This window comes from Mus pahari, chromosome 16 (assembly GCF_900095145.1).
Source record: "Mus pahari chromosome 16, PAHARI_EIJ_v1.1, whole genome shotgun sequence".
In the NCBI taxonomy this organism is placed as follows: domain Eukaryota; kingdom Metazoa; phylum Chordata; class Mammalia; order Rodentia; family Muridae; genus Mus; species Mus pahari.
In genome coordinates, this window is record NC_034605.1 from 65799975 (window position 1) to 65822492 (window position 22518).

Below are 22518 nucleotides of genomic sequence, written 5' to 3' on the forward strand. Positions count from 1 at the left end.
AGAGGGGCTTCTTCTCTTTGGTGGGAATCTTCTGATCACCTCACTCTTGAAAGTTTCCCTGTTAGCCAATCCCGACATGAAGACATCCCTCTTACTTTCTTACATATATTACTTCTCTTAGAGGGCAGCAATCCACCCAAGTGCACAGTGCACCAGGAGCTATGAGAGGCACTTGTCTTGGATACAGATGGCGTACACTTACGCTTTCCTACTAAAAATGTATGAAAAACACACCTGAGTGAGTTTACACCAGCATATAGTATCCTCCCTGGGTTCTGCCTCCATCATTCTGATGGATGTGCATGGTGGCTGGCCATGGCGGTGTCTTCTGTCTCCTCAGGGCTAATGACACTGAAGATCTTGTCAAGCCCTTTGCTCCATCACTTTGCACACACTTTGTGAGGTATGTGCTTACCCATTTCTAGATGGACTGTTTTTATTAAACACTTAGTTCCCTTCATCAGACATGTGTCTGAACATTCTTCCTGCTCTGTCTCTCCTTGCTCTTCTTGGGATCCCAGGCTCATCTTTCCCTCTTAGGTATGCCTTCTTTTTACAGGTTCTGTTTGTGGCACCAAGTCTAAGAGCTCCTGATCATTTGATGTATTCTTCCCAAGAGCTGAGCCCCATCCTGCCCTGGTTTAAGACTATGCCTTGTGGCATTCCTAACAGTGAGAAGATTTTTATGGAGCCCTTTTTCCTAGCAGGAAGCCCCTGCTAGACTCTTCTATACAGCAATACCCCCTCTCTGTGAGATCTGTGTTGTTCTTATTTTCACATCTCCCAAGTGAGAGGGCCCAAAGTATGACACAGGAAATGCATGTTATTAAAATTATTTTTCTCATATCTTTTTCTTCATATTATTAAGGCAAAATACCTTTTCCCTTGAAAAGACAGGATAAAATGCTGTGGAGATAGCTAAATTGATAAAGTGCTTTTCACACAAACATAAGGACCTGAGTTTGGATCCCAAGCACCCAGGAAACATGCCATGTGGGGTGACTTGTACCTGTGACCCCAGCATTAGGGAAGCTAAAACAAAAGATCCCTGGGACTAATTGACAGCCAATCTAGCTGGCTGAGTTCCATGTTCTGCAAGAGATACTACATCAGCTATGAAGAACAGTGATAGAGGAAGACACCCAACACACATCTATGGCCTCTACATGTGTGCCCTCCTCCTTCCTCCCTGTCCCCCTATCTCACAAACACACACACACANCACACACACACACAGAGAGAGAGAGAGAGAGAGAGAGAGAGAGAGAGAGAGAGAGAGAGAATATGAATGAGCATCCCTAATCAGAAAATTGTAAACAAAAATTTCTACACAAAAAAATTTCAAACAAAAAAATTCTACACATCCAAATTTGTTTTATGAAAAAGTTACTGAAAATACTGTCTAGGGCCAGGAAGATCAATCAGTGAGTACAACACTTACCACCCAAGTGTGATGACCAAGTCTAGATTCTCAGAACCCACATGCTAAACCTAATTCATACAACAAATCCCCTTTCCTAAGTGTGGTTCACTCTTTCCTGCTGAAGTTCCTTCAAAGCAATCTGCTAACGAAATTGTTATTCCTTTTTTTCAGCAAAAGAAAAGAGACAGATTCTGTAGAAACTACATAGGGAAGGTAGAACAAAATATTCCTGCTACCATATAAGGCCTATAAACAATGAAACCCATTAATTTAGTGCCTACTGATCTAAATTTGTTCTTTTATGAATAAGAAACAAACACCAAATACTAATACTAGCCAAGATGCAGAAAGCCACCTACCTAGACAGCAGTTGATTCATTTCTACATGATTGGTAACAGCAGTCTAAAGGTTTCCACATTTAAAAAGATTTCTAGAAACCAAGTCCCTTGACATACTCAAAAACCTCAGCTTGGTGACCCTGCATGCCATTCTACAGATGTAGGTATACACTTACATCTTGATAACTTAAAGAAGTATTTGCAAGTATATGCACATGACAGAGAATGCACGTGGAATAAAACTGAAGACCTCAGAGAAGCGTTTGATTGACTCCGTCAGCAGCACTCTCAACTGACCCCCAAGTAGGCAGCCTACGATGTCAATCACAGAGAAAGAGGAAACTTCTTCTCTGCTACGTGATTGGCTCCAGGAGTGCTGCTTACTTTCCAGAGAGCTGGCAAGATAATAGGACAACAAGCAGAGAGGCCTGTCCCCAATAAAAATAGGCTTTCCCAGCTTTGAGGCAGGACAGTGTCCCAGCTCTGACATTAGTCAGCATCAATGATCCTGCTTTAATGTTTAGTAAGACACTAAGACAGAGAGAAAAAGGCATTTGCACAAGATCTTACATCATATTTCCTAATGATAGAACTTTATCTCATGGGGCAGTGATGCCTCTTTCAAGTCATAAGCAATTATGTTCTAAACGTAGTATTTGTAAAACAGGATAAATTCAAAGTATATATGTTTGAATTTTTTTAAAGGGCAAAAGCAATAATTATGTTGCCAGATGTTTACTAGGAGCTAAGTAACTTAGAAAAGAGTTTTCAGTTCACAATTGGAGGCTAAAAATACAAAGGGCATTTGTGGGGGTTCCCTTGGGCACATTACCTCACAGCATATGGCTTCGTGTCAGAAGTATGAGTGACAGGGACAGGGAGTCAGATTGACTAATTTAGGTCATTTGAGGTGCCAGAAGCTCCTTACAGCCCCCACCTCTTAAAGGTCTACCTCCTCCCAACTCAGCCATACTACGGACCAAGCTGCCAACACATGAGCTCCCAGGATACTTACAAAAACCATATCACACCCTATAGCAGCATGGCAGAACATATAAAAAATGGCAAGCTACTGTGCTTGTCAAAAGCTATGTCATAAAATGTAGAAGGGCCAGAGCCATAGTACCAACTGCTTATGAAAATAGCAAAGGGTAGCAACTATGAGGCCCACGGCCCTCCACTGCAAAGGGTAGTGACTATGAGGCCCACAGCCCTCCACAGCAAAGGGTAGTGACTATGAGGCCCACGGCCCTCCACAGCAAAGGGTAGCGACTATGAGGCCCACGGCCCTCCACTGCAAAGGGTAGTGACTATGNCCTCCACTGCAAAGGGTAGTGACTATGAGGCCCACGGCCCTCCACAGCAAAGGGTAGCGACTATGAGGCCCACGGCCCTCCACTGCAAAGGGTAGCGACTATGAAGCCTACAGTCCTCCACTAAACTTACAGGACACTGACAGCTCTGTTGGGACAGATTTCCTTTATAAAAAGATACATGTTTTAAAGGGTACAGACAGCAACTAGCATCACCTTACTGTGGGCTATCTCCCTCTACCTTTTATAGACTCACTTGTATAAACCCCTCATGGTGCTGACAGAAATTGATTTGAGCTGCAGTAGAAGATAGAGGATAAAATAAGAGCAACTTTTGTATTTTTTTAGTTTCAGGGTCCCAGAGACTCTGTGTCTGCAATGTACATTACCTAGTGATAAATATAAAGGAGCCCCAGGCACAGAACAAAGCACACAAGTACTCCACCTAGAGCAGGTGTGGACTGTAAACATCACCACTGTTGATTACAAAATAGAGTTAGCACAAGCTAATGTGTTCTTTATAGACCCTGGTAAGGAACATTCAGTAATTTCAAGAAGAGGAGTCTAAACTCACATAAAGTATCCAGCACTTCAATTTCAAGAAAATTCTACCTCTTCTCTACCCATGCCTTTCTATGGCCAGGGTCCTTCCTATAAATGGGACTCTAACTGTATAGAGACCTGGATCTTCAGGAGGACACAGTCAAGCTAACTAGATCCTGGCCGCTGGGGAAATGTTCTCAGAGTGTCTGTGAGAGCTAACGTTCCCAGGGTCTCAGGCAGGACACTCCAGGACCACACACAGTGAGCCTAACCTGAGGCTCTGAAGGTCTTCAGACAGCGTCTCATGGGAGGGTCGATCCCAGTGTCTCAAGGCAAACCTGAGCTCCATGAGAGGATCTAAACACAGGAGAGGAGCAGTAAGCACTCCCTCCTCAGAGCTGACTGCTAACCTGAAGAGAGGGTTCAATCCTTGCATTAGACACAAGTAACAGACTGCACATGCTTGCTTGCTCATTCCATTGAAAAGCAACCCTTCATTTCATAATGGAAAGACAAATCCAAATGCTGGTTACATTTGACATTTTTAACTTGACCCAGCTGTACCCACACCCTTGGCCAGAGGGTGCCATATCAAACAGCCCAGGTCCCCCAAAATAACAGGGCTCACAGAGAACAGAAGAACCCAAGACAGCTCTAAAGCATCTTCAGTGAAGTTGCTTGAAGCAGCTCGACAAGTGTCACCAGAACAGACTCCATACGGTTTATCACGAACAGAAATCACGGAAGCATTTGAGGGTTGTTCTTGATCAATTAAACTCTCCCAAATCCATCTTATGGGACTAGGTTTCATGTAGGAACTGATTTATTCTTTTTCTTTATGCTGGCCTGAGAGTGATTTTATAATTTATAATTATAGACAATGTATCCATCTATACCAGCTTACAGAAAAAGTACAGTTTGCACTGATTTTATTAGGGATTCCATTTTGTGATACACAAGCCTGCAAGCCACTCTGCTTTATACCTTTTCTTTACTTTATTCGGTATGTGTAATGATGGCATGGTGCATCCTAGCCCAGCCTGCCTCAAAAACCAACAACAAAAATAAAAAAGACTACTCAAGAACACAGTAGGGCAGCGACGGCAACAGTTAAACAAGGGAGACAAGATGCCTCAGAAAAGTACTAGAGAAAACAAGAGACCAGTTTAACGCTTTTCTGCTGTTGCTGTTTTGGGGGTTTTGTTTGTTTGTTTTGTGTTTTTGTTTCAAGAAATAAGTAAAAATATTTAATTCAATTTGCTGAGACTGAGAAGTTACCAACTGCCAATGATCACATGGTCAACCCAGCTTTGTGCTAAAGGAGACATTAGAAGTGTTAAATAAGTTTTATTTTAAAGCTGGACAGTGAACACAAAAGCAAAAACATTCCAGAAGATTCTGCCTGGTAAAAGCCAATCATCTAAATAACAAACATCTAAAGAGAAGGCTCTAGAAAAAGAAGGAAAGGGGAGGTTGTCAAAATGACAGCCTGAAAAGCCAGAGATGATGAGATGAGATGAGATGAGATGAGATGAGATGAGATGAGATGAGATGAGATGAGATGAGAAGAGAAGAGAAGAGAAGAGAAGAGAAGAGAAGAGAAGAGAAGAGAAGAGAAGAGAAGAGAAGAGAAGAGGTCACTTGTGCTCTTTTCTCACAGACCCTGTCCAGGAACTGGGCTGAGCCATCTGCAGGGCTAAAGCCATGACCACCCACAGCATGCTGATGAAAGAGTGCTGCACTCCAGATCTGCCAGTATAGTCTGCGCCATGCTCCAGTCATTACATTTTCAGTCTTTTATAATCTGTTGCATGTGTTGTGGCAAGTCCCCTACATTGCCTAACAGCAACAAAAAAGGAACAGGAATAGCAAGTTATTTTTAACGTGTACAAATATCTAGAAGACTGGAAACTTTTAATATTATATCTTGACTTTCACAAAAATGGTTTAACTTGACATCTATCTACTGCTGCAATAGAATAGGGGGTCCACTATGAAGTTCCTTTTGATCCCTATAAGAAGATATACAACCCAAGTTAACCAATCCCTTAAAAACAGCTAAGATAAAGGTTGAATGTGTACAAAAAGAACATTTACCTTTCCATCTATCCAGTGATCGAGCACACTGGGGACATCAAAGGGCACTGCAGTTAGAAAATCCTACATATCTGCTTTACCTTCTTTCTAACTTTCCTTCCATGAGAAATCTGCCTCCTACTCTAATTTTCTTCACAACAACAGTAACAGGCTTTAAAGAAACCCTTTTCAAGCTCATCAATCCAGGTATGGAATGTAACTGTCACCGCATACATTGGGCAAAGTACTGAAGAGAATATGTACCAAATAAACAGGACACATAACCCTGGCTCTGCTCACTATAAGCAGGTCTTCTCTGAAAACCAACAATGCTATGAAGGTGGGAAGAGGGCCTTCATATTTCATTTTGATGACAAGTCAGCTCAGACCCAGACAAGTAAGAAAGACCCAAGCCTCCATCTATGGGAGGGACATGTGAGGGGGCTGCCAGGGACCAAGGTCACTATCACAAAAGAAAAGAAACTCAAAAGGAAGTAAACAATCACATGCATTTAAAAAAAAATCCCCCTTCGAATAATAAAACATGTGACCTTTGAAAGATCTTTTTGAAAGGCATGAAATTATTATAAATAAGGCCACTATGAACACAGTGGAACACATGCCCCTGTGGCATGGTGGGGCATCTTTTGGGTATAGTCCCAAGAGTAGTATAGATGTGTCTTCAGGTAGATCTACTTCCAATTTTCTGAGAAACCATGTTGAGCAATGGAATAGAATTGAAGACCCAGAAATAAAACCTCACACTTATGGTCACTTGATCTTTGACAAAGATGCCAAAAATATACAATGGAAAAAAGAAAGCATCTTCAATAAATGATGCTGGTCTAACTGCATGTATGTAGAAGAATGAAAATAGACCCATATTTTTCACCTTGTACAAAGCTCAAGTCCAAGTGGATCAAGGACCTCAATATAAAACTAGATACACTGAATCTAATACAAGAGAAAGTGGGAAAGAGTCTTCATTTACACAATGGAATACTACTCAGCTATTAAGAACAAGGACATCCTGAGTTTTGCAGGCAAATGTGCTGCGCCCCACACTCTGTCCAGCAGAGGTGGGGCAAAGACGACACGTACACCAAGGCAGGGTTCAAGCAGCTTCCTCAGCTCCAGCTTTTTATTCTCCCGCTTCAGCTTCAGCTCTCTTTATTATGGGGAATCGCCCAATTTATCTGCCTCCACTCTCTGCACTCATCTCTCATCACTCTTCATCATCCAATCAGCATTCAGCACGCTCTGTACACGAGCCATGCACGCAGACAGGGTGCGCGTTGATAGGCCAGTGACTCAATATCATGCTGTATGACACTATGCGTCAGGCGGGCAGCACATGATCATTCAGGTGCGCATGATCAGGTTCTTGGTAAACAAGCAGGGATCACAGGGCTTGGCAATGAGCCAGGGTGCTATCTTGGCTGCCACGAGGCCGCACCCACTTCCCACAAATGGATAGAACTAGAAAATATCATCCTGAGTGAGGTAACTCAGACCCAAAAGGACATGCATGGTATGTACTCATTAATAACTGGATATTAGCCAAAAAATAAAATAATAATACAGAATACACAAGATACAGTCCACATAACTCAAAAAGCTCAACAAGCTGAAGTGTCCAAGTGAGGATGCCTCAGTCCCACTTGGGAGAGAGAAGAAAGCAATCACAAGTGGGGAGGGAGGGAGGGACCTGGGAGGAAAAGGGGATTGGAGGGGGAGGTGGGGGAGGAAAGAGAAGGGAACTTGATCTGGTATTGGGTGAAGGAAAAGGACTGAAGCCCTGAGGGCCAGCAGAAGAATGTAAACCTCAGGAAATAGGAGGTTGGGGGGGGGTCCCCCAGAATGCACCAGAGACATGGGAGGTGAGAGACTCTCAGAACTCAAAGGGAGGGACCTTAGATGAAATGCCTGACAGTAGGGAGAGGGAACTTATAGAGCCCACCTCCNGCAGGAAGACAGGACATCAAGTGAGGGGTGGGGTTGCCATGCCACGGTCACATCTCTGACCCATAATTGTTCCTGTCTGAAAGAATTACAGGGATGGAAATGGAGAGGAGCCTGAGGAAAAGAAGGTCCAGCGACAGACCCAAAGTAGGATCCAGTTAAAGGGGAGGTCCCAAGGCCTATACTATTACTGAAGCTATGGAGTGCTCACAAAAAGGGAACTATCATGACTGCCCTCCAAAAGACGCAACAAGCAACTGAAAGAGTCAGATGCAGATATTTGCACCCAACCAATGGACAGAAGGAGCTGATCCCTGTTGTTGAATTAGGGAAGGCTGAAAGAAGCTAAGGAGAAGGGCAATCCTATAGGAGGACCAGCAGTCTCAATTAACCTGGACCCCTGAGATCTCTCAAACACTGGACCACCAAACAGACAGCATATACCAGCTGATATGAGGCCCCCAACACACATACAGTAGAGGACTTCCTGGTCTGTGTTCATTCAGAGATGATGCACCTAACCCTCAAGAGACTGGAGGTCCCAGGGAGTTCAGAGGTCAGGTAGGGTGAAGGTTGGGGGCATCCATGTGGAGACAGGGTGGGGTAGGGAGGAGGTGTGGGATGTGGAGCAGTCGGAGGGTGGATGAGGGGGCAGGGAATGGAATATGGAGTGTAAAAAATAATTAAAAATAATTTTTAAAAAAAGCATGAAATTAAAACAAGACTGTGTCACTTCTGTGACCCTGATGTCTAGGAGAGAAGACAGCCTTCTATCTGGAAAAGCAAGCCTCTTATGAAAGGCTATGTGCTGAGCTTAGGCAAGGAGTGAGCCCTTCTCTTCTATACATACCCCAAAGGCCATATGTATCCCTAAACCACAAGACTCAGACTCGGAAAAACAACTTAGACTTGTGTTGGCCTCCAAAAGAACTGCCCCTCTCTGATTCTCCCTTGCTGTGACTGTCACAGTGTCATCACCAGAACCAAAGGGTTCAAGTGCCACATGAAGCATACTGTCTTCCTGGAAACTGCAAATGATGCTTAGGGCCCTGTGATGCACACTTCAATACACACAGGGCACACTGACATGCACATCAAGCTCCTAAACTTTAAAGAGTCCCAGTTATTAAAGGACAGTGTGGCTTACCAGCTTTTAGACATCTTATCCATGTTCTGAATTCAGCAAAAATTTCAACACAGTTAAAACCTGAAACACTTTTAGGAGTATGTATGCATATATACTTATTTAATTAACTGTTATTTACTTGTGTGTATACATGTATTTGTTTAATATATATATATATATATATATATATATATATATATATATATATATATATAAAATGATTTGTTTGTATGAATGTGTATGTGAACAGGTGTCAAGGTACACATATGGAGATTAGAGGACTGAAGTGGAAACTTCTGGTTTCTTTGGAAAGTCAGTTATGTCAAATGTTTTGCTGGGAAACACAGATGAAAGGGTGTTTTACTAAAGCAAACACATAAAAGGATGCATGATATTCAGAAGGAATATAAGAATGACCCCACAGACAGGTTTGGTTTGGTTTGCCTCACTATTCTTCACTAATGACATGCATGTATTGGTTCACCTTACATTGCATTCCTGAGCTCTGCTTGTGGTGATACAATAAAGAGAAGTTTGCCAGAGAACTTCTCATGAGGTTCCTTTGCTACTTTCACAGCAGCCTCTTGCTAGTTCATGTGTGATGTCTAAAGAGAGGACTGGACTGAACTGCTGATATCATGACAACAAAGACTGAACTTGCCTCCCAAAAACTCCTTTGAAACAGATCCCCTTCCCCCATGTCCTAACAACTTTACTGCCATCTCTGGTGCATGGTAGACTAGAGGAGAGGCTGAACACTTGTGAAAGTAGGTTGAGAAAAATTTATGCCTACAGAGGTCAGTTTCCAGAAGTTGGTTCTTTCCTTCCACTATGCATAATATTCTATTTTATTTGGCACAAAAAATTTTCAAGTCACAGATGCAATTTCTATCTGTGACTCTTTACAACAGAGAGTGGGTTCTAAATATCCAGGTAGGTTCAACAGGGAAGGCCCTTAAAGGTGGAAGAGGAAAGTAGGGCATAAAACCTTAGTGGCAGCCTGAACATTTGATGGTTTTGAAGACAAAGGACGGGGCAGCAATCCAAGGTATCCAGGTGGCCTCTAGCATCTGGGAAGGGAAGGCGGATGCTGGACAGAACCCAGATCTGTTGACTAGAGCTCTTACCTCAGTGAAACTCATTTTAGACTCTCTCAGAACTTCAAGTTTATGGAGGAAAAAGGCTGTTAATGTTACTTGGGCCACGGAATCTGTGGTTATTTGCTGCAAGAGGAAGCCCTTCTCACTGGTATGTCTCTTCTTTCCCACTGTCCTGGGCAGGGTAACCAGAGTCTTTTACCTCACATCACTACATTTCAGTTCCTCAAATGCAGGTGAAGGGGTGAAATGACACCAAGCCTCTCACCTGCAACTCTGCTTGCAACTCCAACAGCACAGCCCAGACCTGCATGACAACACATGGAACTCCAAATCTCAGGTCACTCAGACGAAGTCCACAGCTCTGCTAGCACCCTCGTCTCACATCCTACACACCAGCACACGACCCTGGGATGCATGAAGCCTGTATGTCCAGACCAGCATTCACAATTTTTAAAAATCTAAACATAGACTTATATACTTCATAAAAATTAAATCTAAATCAGTAACAGACCCAATTAAACACAAAAAATTAAAACACCTAAATGATAACATCCGGTTTGGTAATAACTTTTAGATACTATCATGAAAGAATTGACATAATAAATGTCATTAAAGTTAAATTTCTCTGCTATGTGAAGGACATTATTTAAAAAGTGAGAATAGCCCCAAACTAGAAAATTATTTGCAGGAGAGATAATATATGCACAGTTAACCAGAGTGTACACTGGACTTTTAAATTCAACAACAACAACAACAAAAACAAGGAGCCAACACAGGAGTCTGGAAAGAGTTCAAAGTATAAAGTACCTATCAGAGTCCAGATCTCCAGAACCCATGTATATGCCTGGTGGATGTGGTAAACCACCTGTAATTCCAACAATAGGAGATGGGATCACAGAGGAAGGTGGCTAGCTAGACTAAACGTATTAATAAACTCTGGGCTCAATGGAAATACCCTGACTCAAGGAATAGGTTAGAGAGTGATCAAGGAAGAATTCAGACATTGACCATGGGCTTCTACATACATGTACACACACCCACAAGTACACATGCACCTGCACACACATGCCTGCAAGCACACATACCAGAAAGAAACCCAACAGTTCAGCTAAAAACATACCAAAGATCTGAATGAACTTCACAGAGGAAGATAAACACATGATGTTAGAAGGTGAAAGATGTTCCCTATCATCCATAATCAGGATAATACAGATCAAATGAAGAGCTATGGTTGGGTTTAGGATGGAAAGGCCTTACTCAGAACCCTTAAGACACATAGCAACAGGCATGAGCACTCGTTTGCTATGGGTGAGGATGCAAAGGTGGAAGGGGACCTTTGGGAGTCAATGGGAAGTTCCTTACACAGCTAGCAAAACATATCTTTACTGCAAAACCTAGCTCTCACATTCCTTAATACTGACCCAAAGGATGCGTGAACATTTGCCTGTATAAATACCTTCATACAAACATTTACAGCTATTTAATTCATAACTGCCAAACTTGGAAACAACCTTGATAGTCTTTACTAGGAGAGCATATGAACGATAATATGCAGCGCTTGCCAGGGAACCATGGAGCCACGGGGGGGGAGGGGGGGAGAAATAAGCACATCTGAGAAGGTGACACACTGAGTGATTCTTACTCACGGCTGAGGAGTGGAGAGGTGAATGGACAGCTCAGGGTTTCTTTCAGGCAGGCATATCGGCCATCTTCCAAACATTCAGAAGAGCCAATGTGAACTTCCTTGTAAACAATGTCCTCTGGGTGATGACATGATAATGCTAGTTCATCAACTATAACTGACAGGTCAATCTACAGAGCATGCCTGACCATAGCAGAGGCTCTGTATGTGTTGGTGTACAGATGGGACAAAAGAACATAAAACATCTTTGTATCTTGTACTTAATTTTTCTGCAAACCTAAAACTGGTCTAAAAACCAAAGCCTGATTTTATAATCCTGAGTATAAATTACAACACAACAAAATTAGGCCAGCCTGCCTGTTGAGAATGCCCCTATTTCTGTAAATAGAATCTCAATTGAACACCTAGGACTCATCCTTTTTCCTTGTCCTGCCCCAACCTGCCCCTCCACCAATCACTGTTTCACTGAAGGATGTTTCGAACATACATTTTAAGCACTGGGGTTAGGAGATAGGCACCCAGGAAGCAAGAGTATTGCTTCTCAAAGAGTTGCCCTTCACTATTTTTACAACTATCAAGCACATGGTTGTGGCAAATTCTGAAGTTATGCTCTTCAAATGGTAACCTACATAGAATCTTTAAAAGATAAAGCAATTAGATTATACATTGTTTATGACAAAACCAATCTGTGGTAATACTATTTTTAAGAAAGGCAGACAACATAGACAAATATAAGCATGCACATCAAATATACATATAAAATATAATAAAACCTGCTACTCTGTACACTAGCATATGTCAATCAACTTATAAAAAGACAATAATAAAGAAAAACCTTTGCTTCAACAGAGAGTGCAGTAGCCAGGATGGTATAGGACATGTCACTGATGACATCTTCCTAGCATTGAAAGCAGGTTCACATTGTTATTTTACAAACTGCAAAACGTATACTTGAACCCAAAAAAGCAAGGAATATTAATATTCACATTAAAATGGCTAAGTTTCTTTTGAACCCTAACCTTATCGTAGCCACAACAATGGCACAGTGAATACTTACTCCCACCATGTGCAGAGTCACTTGTAAGCACACAAATACCTATGGTATAGTTCTAATCACTTATCTTTCTAATATCCCCCTCTGAGGAAGATCTACTGAAGATGGAAGATCACAAGTTTGAAAAGCATGTGGTTTGAACAAGGTAACATTGCAGACCAGGATTTGAACCAAAGCACTTTCAATGACACAGTGTTGTCGAAGGGTATCTGATCTCACTGTGACCCCCAAGACTGTATTACTTGCTGGGGAAAAAAAACAAAAAACAAAGAAAGACAACAACAACAACAACAACAACAACAACAAAAACCTGTCTCTACCCATGGTGTGGCTCAACCCTTAGCATATACCTTTAATCCCTCTGGCTGGAATACAGACATGCCCTTAGTACATACTTTTAGTCCCAAACACTGAAGGTAAAGTTAGTTTGTAGAAAGAAGCACCCATGTTAAATGCGATGTCTAACATGAGCAGAAGACAAAGTGACAAAACAGAGAAAGTTTTGACAAAATAGGATATTCCCAACTCTCATGAGAACAGAGAGAAAAGAGAGGCTACTTAAGGGCAGAGAGAGGAAGAAGGCAGGTTTACTGGGAGAGTTTTACAGAGACAGGTTGAAGAGAGAACAAGCTAGACACAGGTGAAGAAAGAACGAGCCAGAGAATGAGTGGTGCTAGAAGACGAGAAGAGATTGCCAGAGTTAGTTTGAGGCCAAACAGAACAATTCAGTAAGAGGCTTACAGAGACGCCAGATGGAATCAGTCAACTGGAGAAGAGCTTAAGCCAGAACAGCTGAGTCGAAATAGCCAACCAGAGTTCAAAAAGAGCTAGAAAGGGTGAGCTCACTCAGCTGTAAGTCTCAAGAGGCTGAAAACACTCTAGGCCTAGGTAAGATTGTGCAGAGGCTAAAAGTGTCTGGGACTAGCAGACAGAGGCAAGCCTCTGAGATGACAATTTATATCAGGTGAATAAAAGTTACTTTTACAGAGTGCCTCTGCAAGGCATCCCCAAAACCATTTCTCAGAAGGTGGATTCTGCCAGGCAGTGGTGGCGCACACCTTTAATCCCAGCACTCGGGAGGCAGAGGCAGGCGGATTTCTGAGTTCCAGGCCAGCCTGGTCTGCAGAGTGAGTTCCAGGACAGCCAGGGCTACACAGAGAAACCCAGTCTCAAAAAACAAAAACAAAAACAAAAACAAAAACAAAAAAAGGTGGATTCTTCAGATCTGATCTAGCCAATATTCCTTTTAGCTAAAAATCTTCACAAATGCCAACTGAGACATAATATTTCCGATAGTCCATACATGCTGTAAGCTTCTTTGATCTGCTTACTGGGACGACAGGTTATGATGGGACTTCATGACCTGAAGATGTTTTACTAAGGTCAAGCAGCTTATTAGTATTTCTACATTAACATCTAAATCAACTTGGAAACATCTTCAAGTCTTACTAATTTGTTCAAAAGTTTTTTTTCCCCCAAAAGTTTTTAAAGTGTCCCTTTTTTCAGGACTTTGAAACCTAGCAAAGTGTTTTGTTTCTGTTTTTTTGTTGTTGTTTGTTTGTTTGTTTGTTTTGGGGAGTGGGGGAAACCTAAGCATCAGGTAGCACCAGATTATGATCTCTCAAATCCTATGGTTTAATGGATTTCTGTCTGGAAGCACCCTAAGAACCAGGGAGCAGGGAGAGACATACAAATAGAGCACCAGAATCTTTCCAAGATACACAGACCAATAATGCAGTTTGCTAAGCTGAACAGCTGGAACTTGAGAACACAGACAGCCAGACAGAAGAAAAGGCTCTAGAATCAATGTTGTAGACAGACGTTTCCTCAACTAATAATAACCTGTGCATGGGCAAGGTGAAACTCTTCTAGGGCTAGGAAGAGATCCTGTACATGGCCTAGCACTCACAGGAGAACTTCACCTTCAGGAAACAAGTAGAGCAGGAGAAAGAAATGCATGCTAGTAGGAGGGACAACTCATTCCTGGAGAAAGTCTACACACAGGCCTGGAAAGGATGGACCCAACCTGTGGGGGACTCGGGGATTCTTGTGCTCACAGATAAGCATTAGAGAAAAATGGAATGATAAACATGCAGGATTGTCTCTTAAAAGGGAGAGATATATAACCCATTTTCTACCCAGAAGGCTGAAGTGAAGATGATTAATAGCCTGGTAACTACCTGTATGATCAGTAACCACACAAGATCATCCTTATCATGAACTAGTTTTTCCACAGTCAATCTACAGAACCTATCTTTGTGGAAGACTGGCTCCTGTAGTTATCTGTAGAACTCATCTTTATGGAAGATGGCATCTGTATTTACAAAGAATTTCAATGTAATCATGTCTTAAGCTTTATTGTATTCATTGGACTGAGTTAATTGCCACCAGGAAAAATTTCACCAAGTTGTGCTGTGCTCACATATGCCTAGATTAAACTATCTGGTGTCAGACTCTCAAAGTTTGGACCAACACCAGCTACTGAAACTGCCTTCTTATCTCACAAAGATCATTTCTCTGTTATCCTTGGTGATCACAAAGACCCCACAGACAGCAATTTATAAAACATAAATGGTTTCTGAGATAACACCACCTCTAAAAGGAAACAATCAGACTCCTCCTGGAGTAATAGTCACAACAGCCTGCCACTGGTAAAAAGCAGCACATAGGCCTAACCATAAAGTAGGGACCATGAGCAGAAGGAATGAGCCAGAAATTACACCAAAGACTTTGAACATGTATGGCTGAATACTTGAGAGACAAATATGACTATCACCACTAAAAACACAAATGAGAATAAACCAGAACTTCGGGAGATACAAGATCTAAAACAATACAAAACAAAAAACCAGCAACAGTAACGACAACAACAAACATCTGAAGTACTGAAGCCGGCTGAAGTGCTGAAGAACTGTTACTGAGGTGGTCGGTCAAAACCTGGACCCTGGCAGCCCTAACAAGGAGGGCCTTGATGACACATCTCAATATGCCCACTAAACACATAACAACGAGACACACAAAGACTGATTCTGGGTGACCATATTTACACACCCAGTCTCTAGCAAGTATGTTTTCTGTGTCCTGACATGAGGTCTATGTTTAAACAGATACAGAACTAAGCAGTTCTGGTCAAAGTATGGTCCTGTCCACACTGCCCACACTGCCCTCAGCCTAGGCTACAGTTTGAGCTACAAGGTGGCCTGACACATGGACAGAAATGTGAACCTCTGTAACTGGTTTAGCTTAGGTACTCCTATGACATCACTAAGAAAGGAAAAGCCAAACTACTAACCAACCAGGTTTTATTCTGAACACAGATCTTGTAAAGAAAGCAGCAGTACTTGAAAAGCACTCCTGTGCCTTGCTAAGCTCATATTCTATTTTCAAATGGATTAAATCCTCCAACACACACCCACAAAAGACAGATTATGAAGAGATAGTCAATGTCAAATAATCAGGAAAATTGGTACCAAAACTTCAAGCAGAAAGCCCTATAAGCATTAGAATGACTAACATACAGAAAGACTGACAATTTTAGGTGCTGGGCAACAGACAGGGCTACCAGAGTCCCCATGCATAGCTGCTGAAACTGAAAACTAGTTAGCAGCTTCTTGTGATATTAAGCATATATGACTGCACAACATATCAATTACAGTCCCGAGAAATTATCAAAGATTAAATAAAATATAAGACTATGCAGAAATTTCAAAGGAAGGATGTTCATGGAAACTTATATATAAAAAGCAAAAATTAAAATCAAGAAATCCAAGTAATGATTGACAAGACAATGGATAAGCAAATTGGCTCATCAGTTCAATCAAGGATCTCTGAACAATAAGAAATAATCCTGTAAGTTGGAACATAAATAAACCTTATACTAGATGAAAGAAGCCATAAACAAAAGTGGGTATATTGTATAATTCTGTTGTGAAATTATAGAAAAGTTAATCTGTGGAGAGAGAAAGCAGAAAGCAGATAGCAGGCACCCTAGGCTGGAGCTGACTGAATGCAGGGGCAATTGGGAACTCTGGGGAGGACAGAAGCACTGTACTACCTGTCTGCAACCCCAGTTATACGGTGCATATATTGGCCAGAAGTACCAAACTGCACACTTTAAAATGGTGCCTGTATGTATAACTAAACATAATAAAAGCAATATACAGCAAGCTAATAGACAACATCTGACTAAATGGAGACAAACTTCGTTTATTATTCCACTAATATTAAGGACAAGACAAGGCTGCCCACTCTCCCTATCTATTCAACATAGAACTTGAAGTTCTAGCTAGAGCAATAAGATAACTAAAGGAAATCAAGGGGATACATATTGGAAAGGAAGAAATCAAAGTATTGCTATTTGTGGGTAATATGACAGTATATATAAACAACCCCAAAAATTCTACCAGAGAACTCCTACAGCTGATAAACATCTTAAACAAAGTGGTTTGATATAAAATTAACTCAAATCAGTAGCTCTCCTTTATACAAATAATAAATGGGCTGAGGAAGAAATTAGGGTAATAACACTTTTTATAATAGTCACAAATAACATAAAATATCTTGTAACTCTAACCAAGCAAGTAAAAGTCCTATTTTACAAGAACTTCAAGTCACTGAAGAAAGAAACTGAGATATCAAAAGATGGAAAGATCTCCCATGCTCATGGATCAGTGGGATTAACATAGTGAAAATGGCAATCTTAACAAAAGCAATTTACAGATTTAATGTAATTTCCATCAAAATTCCAACACAATTCTTTACATACTTCGACAGAGCAATTCTCAAATTCATATGAAAAAGCAAAAAACCTAGGATAGCTAAAACAATCCTGAATAATAAAAATTTCCAGCAGTACCTCTGACCTCAAACTGTACTACAGAGCAATAGTAATAAAAACTGCAAGGTACTGGTATAGAAACAGACAGGTTGATAAATGAAATTGAATCGAAGACTCTGAAATAAACCCACACACCTATGGACACTTGATTTTTGACAAGAGTAGCAAAACCATACAATGGAAAAAATAAAGCATCTTCAACAAATGGTGCTGGTCTAACTGGATACCTAGATGTAGAAGAATGAAAACATCTATATTTATCAAAATGCACAAAACTAAAGTCTAAGTGGATCAAAGACCTCAATGTAAAACCGGATACTCTAAAGCTAATAGAATAGAAAGCGGGGAATAGTCTTGAACTCACTGGTACAGGAGACAACTTCCTGAACAGAACACCAAAGGCTCAGGCTCTAAGATCAACAACTGACAAATGGGACCCCATGAAACTGGAAAGCTTCTGTAAAGCAAAAGTATACTGTCAATAGGAAAAAACAGCCTACAGATTGGAAAATGATCTTCACTAACCCTACATCTGACAGAGGGCTATTACCCAAATTTTATAAAGAACTCAAGAAGTTAGACCCCCCAACAACCCAAACAACCCAATTGTAAAATGAGGTACAGAGCTAAACAGAGGAATCTCGAATGAATGAGAAGCACTTAAAGAAATGTTCCAAGTCCTTAGTCATCAGGGAAATGCAAATCAAAACAACCCTGAGATTCCACTCTACACCATTCAGAATCGCAAGAATAAAAAATTCAAATGATAGCACATGCTGGTGAGGATGTGGAGCNAGGGGAACACTCCTCTGTTGCTGGTGGGAGTGCAAACTTGTACAACCACTTTGGAAATCAATTTAGCAGTTTCTCAGAAGAGTTCTATACCACTCCTGGGCATATACCAAAAAGATGCTCCACCTTCCCACAAAGACACATGCTCAACTATGTTCATAGCAGCTTTATTCATAATAGCTAGAAACTGGAAACAACTTAGATGTCCCTCAAATGAAGAATGGATAAAGAAAATGTGGTACATCTACACAATGTACTATTCAGCTATTAAAAACAAAGACATCATGAATTTTGCAGACAAATGTATGGAACTTGAGAATATCATCCTGAGTAAGATAACCCAGACCCCAAAGGACATGCATGGTATGTACTCACTTATAAAATACATAAAATACAGGATACCCACAGGACACTCCACAGACCCAAAGAAGCTAAACAAGAAAAAAGGCCCAAGTGAGGATGTTTGAACCTCACTTAAAAGGGAGTATAAAATAGTCATAAGAGGTGTGATGGTTTGTATATGCTCAGCCCAGGGAGTGGCACTATTTGAAGGTGTGCCATTGTTGGAGTAGGTTTGTGGGTGTGGTCTTAAGACCCTCACCTGCTGCCTGGAAGTCAGTCTTCCACTAGCAGCCTTCAGATGAATTCTCAGCTCTGCCTGCACCATGCCTGTCTAGATGCTGCCATGCTCCCACCTTGATGATAATGGATTAAACCTCTGAACCTGTAAGCCAGCCCCTATGAAATGTTGTCCTTTACAAGACTTGCCTTGATCATGGTGTCTGATCACAGCAGTGAAAACCTAACTAAGACAGGAGGCAAATGGAGAGAAGGAACTGGTTGGGAGAAGGGATGGGGAGGGGAATGGAAGGCACTTAGTCCCAGGAGGTGATGCTATCTGGGAGGCTAAGGAAGTGTGACCTTGCAGGCTTAGAGGGTTTAGAGACTCAGCCTTGCTCAACACTGCTCCCTGTTCACTCTGCTTCCCGTTAGCAACGTAAGATACAGCTCCAGCTGTCATGCCTGCCTGTTGTCATTGTCCCCAACCCCGGGATGGGTCTCTGGATGGTCTTCCTGGAACCTTAAGTTCAAATAAAATAAGCCTGTACTTTTATAAGTTGACTTGGCTATGGTCTTTTATACATAAATCTTTTTTTTTTTTTTGGGGGGTTTTTTTTTTTTTTTTTTGGTTTTTTGAGGCAGGGTTTCTCTGTGTAGCCCTGGCTATCCTGGAACTCACTTTGTAGACCAGGCTGGCATTGAACTCAGAAATCTACCTGCCTCTGCCTCCCAAGTGCTGGGATTATAGGGGTGCATCATAAACAGTCATAGGATATTTGTTACCTTTTTAAATATACAAATGAGGATTGCAATGCATAAAAGAGCCACAATGAACACAGCTCTAGTTCCCAGAGAGGAACTCATCTGTGTGATTCTGTAGACTAGCAGAATCGCAAAAGCCTTCTGAGAGCCACGTTTTATAAGTACTCTTTGCATCTACCACAGAGTAAAGGGCCACTTAACCACAAAGCTTTTCAAAGACAAGGGAACCAAGATTTATGAGCTTAAATCCATCTGGTTCTTTGCCACGCTGCTCATTTACAAAACTCCAACAGTGTCAGTATTAAACAGAACCAGATCTGGTAGAAACAGCAGTCAAACTATGACACAGTACAGCAATCTGTTGGGACATGCACACCAACGACAGTCACCAGCTCACAATGCCTTGCTTCTGGGGGATGATGTCAACCTCCCTCCGGAAAGATCCATGTAGTCTAGGATGCAGAGCCTGTGCAGCCCCACACAGTGCAAATATCCACACCCTTCAGCAATGGCTCCATACTAGGAAGCACATCCCACAACAGACTTTAGTATTTCAACCTACTTTTCAGGGCATTCCTAAATGTACCAAGGAACATACCTGGACAATTCAGATAAAACTTCAGTGAACCTGTCTTAGCAAAAATATATCTATAATACGTGAACATAAAGACTCCCTTTACTTCAGGCTGATGACAAAACAGGAGAAGCGGGGTAGAATAAGGGGAGGACTGTGGGAAACAGGAGAAGCAGGGTAGAATAAGGGGAGGACTGTGGGAAACAGGAGAAGCGGGGTAGAATAAGGGGAGGACTGTGGGAAACAGGAGAAGCGGGGTAGAATAAGAGTCAGTGGTCTATGAACTAAGCCGACTCAGACAAAGCTCTACTACTTACATGGGAAGTCAACACAACCATAAAACAAACAAACACTGAAAGTGTACAACAGGCCATGCCAAGCACAACAGTGCAACCCAAACATCTTACTCCTCCAGCTGCTGAGCATGGCAATGCAGCAGGGCATGCAGGGCATGGTCGAGCACTGGACATACTCAGGTGCATTCACTTTAATAAAAATTTTAAACTGCTAACTGTTATAAAAGCTTTTAAAATAACTTGGATATATACACATAGTTTTTCCTATCATACATTGTATGAAATATTAACAAAGATTGATAATTTCCTGCTAAAACTTAGTGTCAGAATTAAAATATGTAAACATATGTGTTTATGGTATTAAAAAATATAGAAAAACAATCCCAAAACTTCTATAGTAACTTTGTGTTGAAGTGATGGCATGTTGGATCAATAATAGCCTTCTCTAGTTAATTTCACCTATTTTGTTTCATGTAATCATAAACAGCTGGTGTTTGCATGCCTTCCCAGCCTCATGACTAGCACATGCTCCAGGAATACCAAGCTGCAGGCACCTGCAAGCACCAGTAGTTTTCTGGGTCTGCTTTCTCCCACCATGCTTTGCACATTCTGTATGCTGACACTCCTAGTCATTCCCTGCACTCACAGCCAGCCTCACGACACATCTAGCTCGCCACCTTCCTCAGGAAATGTCTCCAGCCCCCAAGTCTAAGCAAGTATTCTCTTCTGGGCCACCATCACACCTACCAACAACATTTCATTGACAGCCATGTACCACTCTAGAGTGTTGTGGTCACTAGTCTTAGGTCCCCAGTGGAAGATATTGTTTGAATTTTACCTTCTGCATTAGTGTTAATTTAAGTACCTCTCAGTACTCACTTATCCCAGGCATTAAACAATGAACAGACTACAAAATAAATAGGCTACAAATTTTGAAATAGATTAATAAAGTCATCTATTAAATGTGCAAAGTTAATCCAGTCATCCCAGAAACAATTTACTACATGGGCTACTTTGGGACTTAGTGATCTATCCAATACAAACTTGCACACTAAGTAACTGTTCTTAAAATAGCAAACATTCTATAAAACACAATGATCAACAAATTAAAGACAATATATTTTGTTGAAGGCTAGGTATTGTTCTATTCCTATAGCTTTTCTCCTCTAACTCAATTCATCAGTTCCTTCCTTCAGTTCCTTACATGAATTTTTCTTCAAACTAAATTCTGTATTCATTCCTTCCCTTGCCCAATCCTTTTAACTCCTTGTGTACCTTCTCTTCTTCCAATTCAATAGAAAGTACAATACTGTATTTATTATCACCATTACACAAAAGAATGGAGGTGATGTATCACCCGCCATCAATGGGCCAAACCCTATGTACCAATCTACCTGGACAATTTCACAGCCATGAATGACTCAAAATTAGTGAACCTGATGGTACTGCAACAGCAAGTCTCAGGCTGTGGCGCCTAGTAGGGGCAACAGAAAGCAGCAAAAGTACCCGCCAGATCAGGTTCCAACCTGTGCCTGCCATTTCAGAGGAATCTAATGTGGGAAAAAACAGGCCCCAATCAGCCCTCTGGTCAGCTGCCGTGACGAATGACTTTGAGAGCGTGAGTAGCAGTGGCCTAGGCATCAACTCTGAGACACAGAAACCGGGCTAGGCTCCACGGATGTTAGTTTCGGGTTGTTTGTTTGTTTTTGTTTTTAAAGTTTTACTTATTTTATGTGTATGAGTATTTTACCTACATGCACATATATGTGCACCTCATACATGCCTGGTGCCATGGATACCCTGGAACTAATATCACAAACAGTTGTGAGCTGCCAATGAAGGTGCTAGAAATTGAACCTGGGTCCTCTACAGCAACAGCCACTGCTCTTAACCACTGAGCCATCTCTCCAGCCCCTCCATTCTAAACTCATACTTACCACAAAAGAGATTCTGAGAAACAGAGCCATTCTTGGAGAAAAATTATGTAAGGATTTATACTAGGCTTAGAGGGCGAAACAGTGCTTCCAGCAATAGCTGGCAGAAAACCCAGTACATTCTTTTAATCATTACCAAGTATTTTTCGAAACCACCCAGCATGCAGTGGTGTCAGCACTGGGA

The 22518-nt window shown here is 41.5% G+C and overlaps 1 protein-coding gene across 1 annotated transcript in view; it reads right to left on the minus strand.

Moving 5' to 3' along the window:
• Window positions 1-22518, minus strand: part of Fancc (FA complementation group C) — an 88469-nt gene that overhangs the window by 60365 nt on the left and 5586 nt on the right. The gene's annotated exons all lie outside the window — the stretch shown is intronic.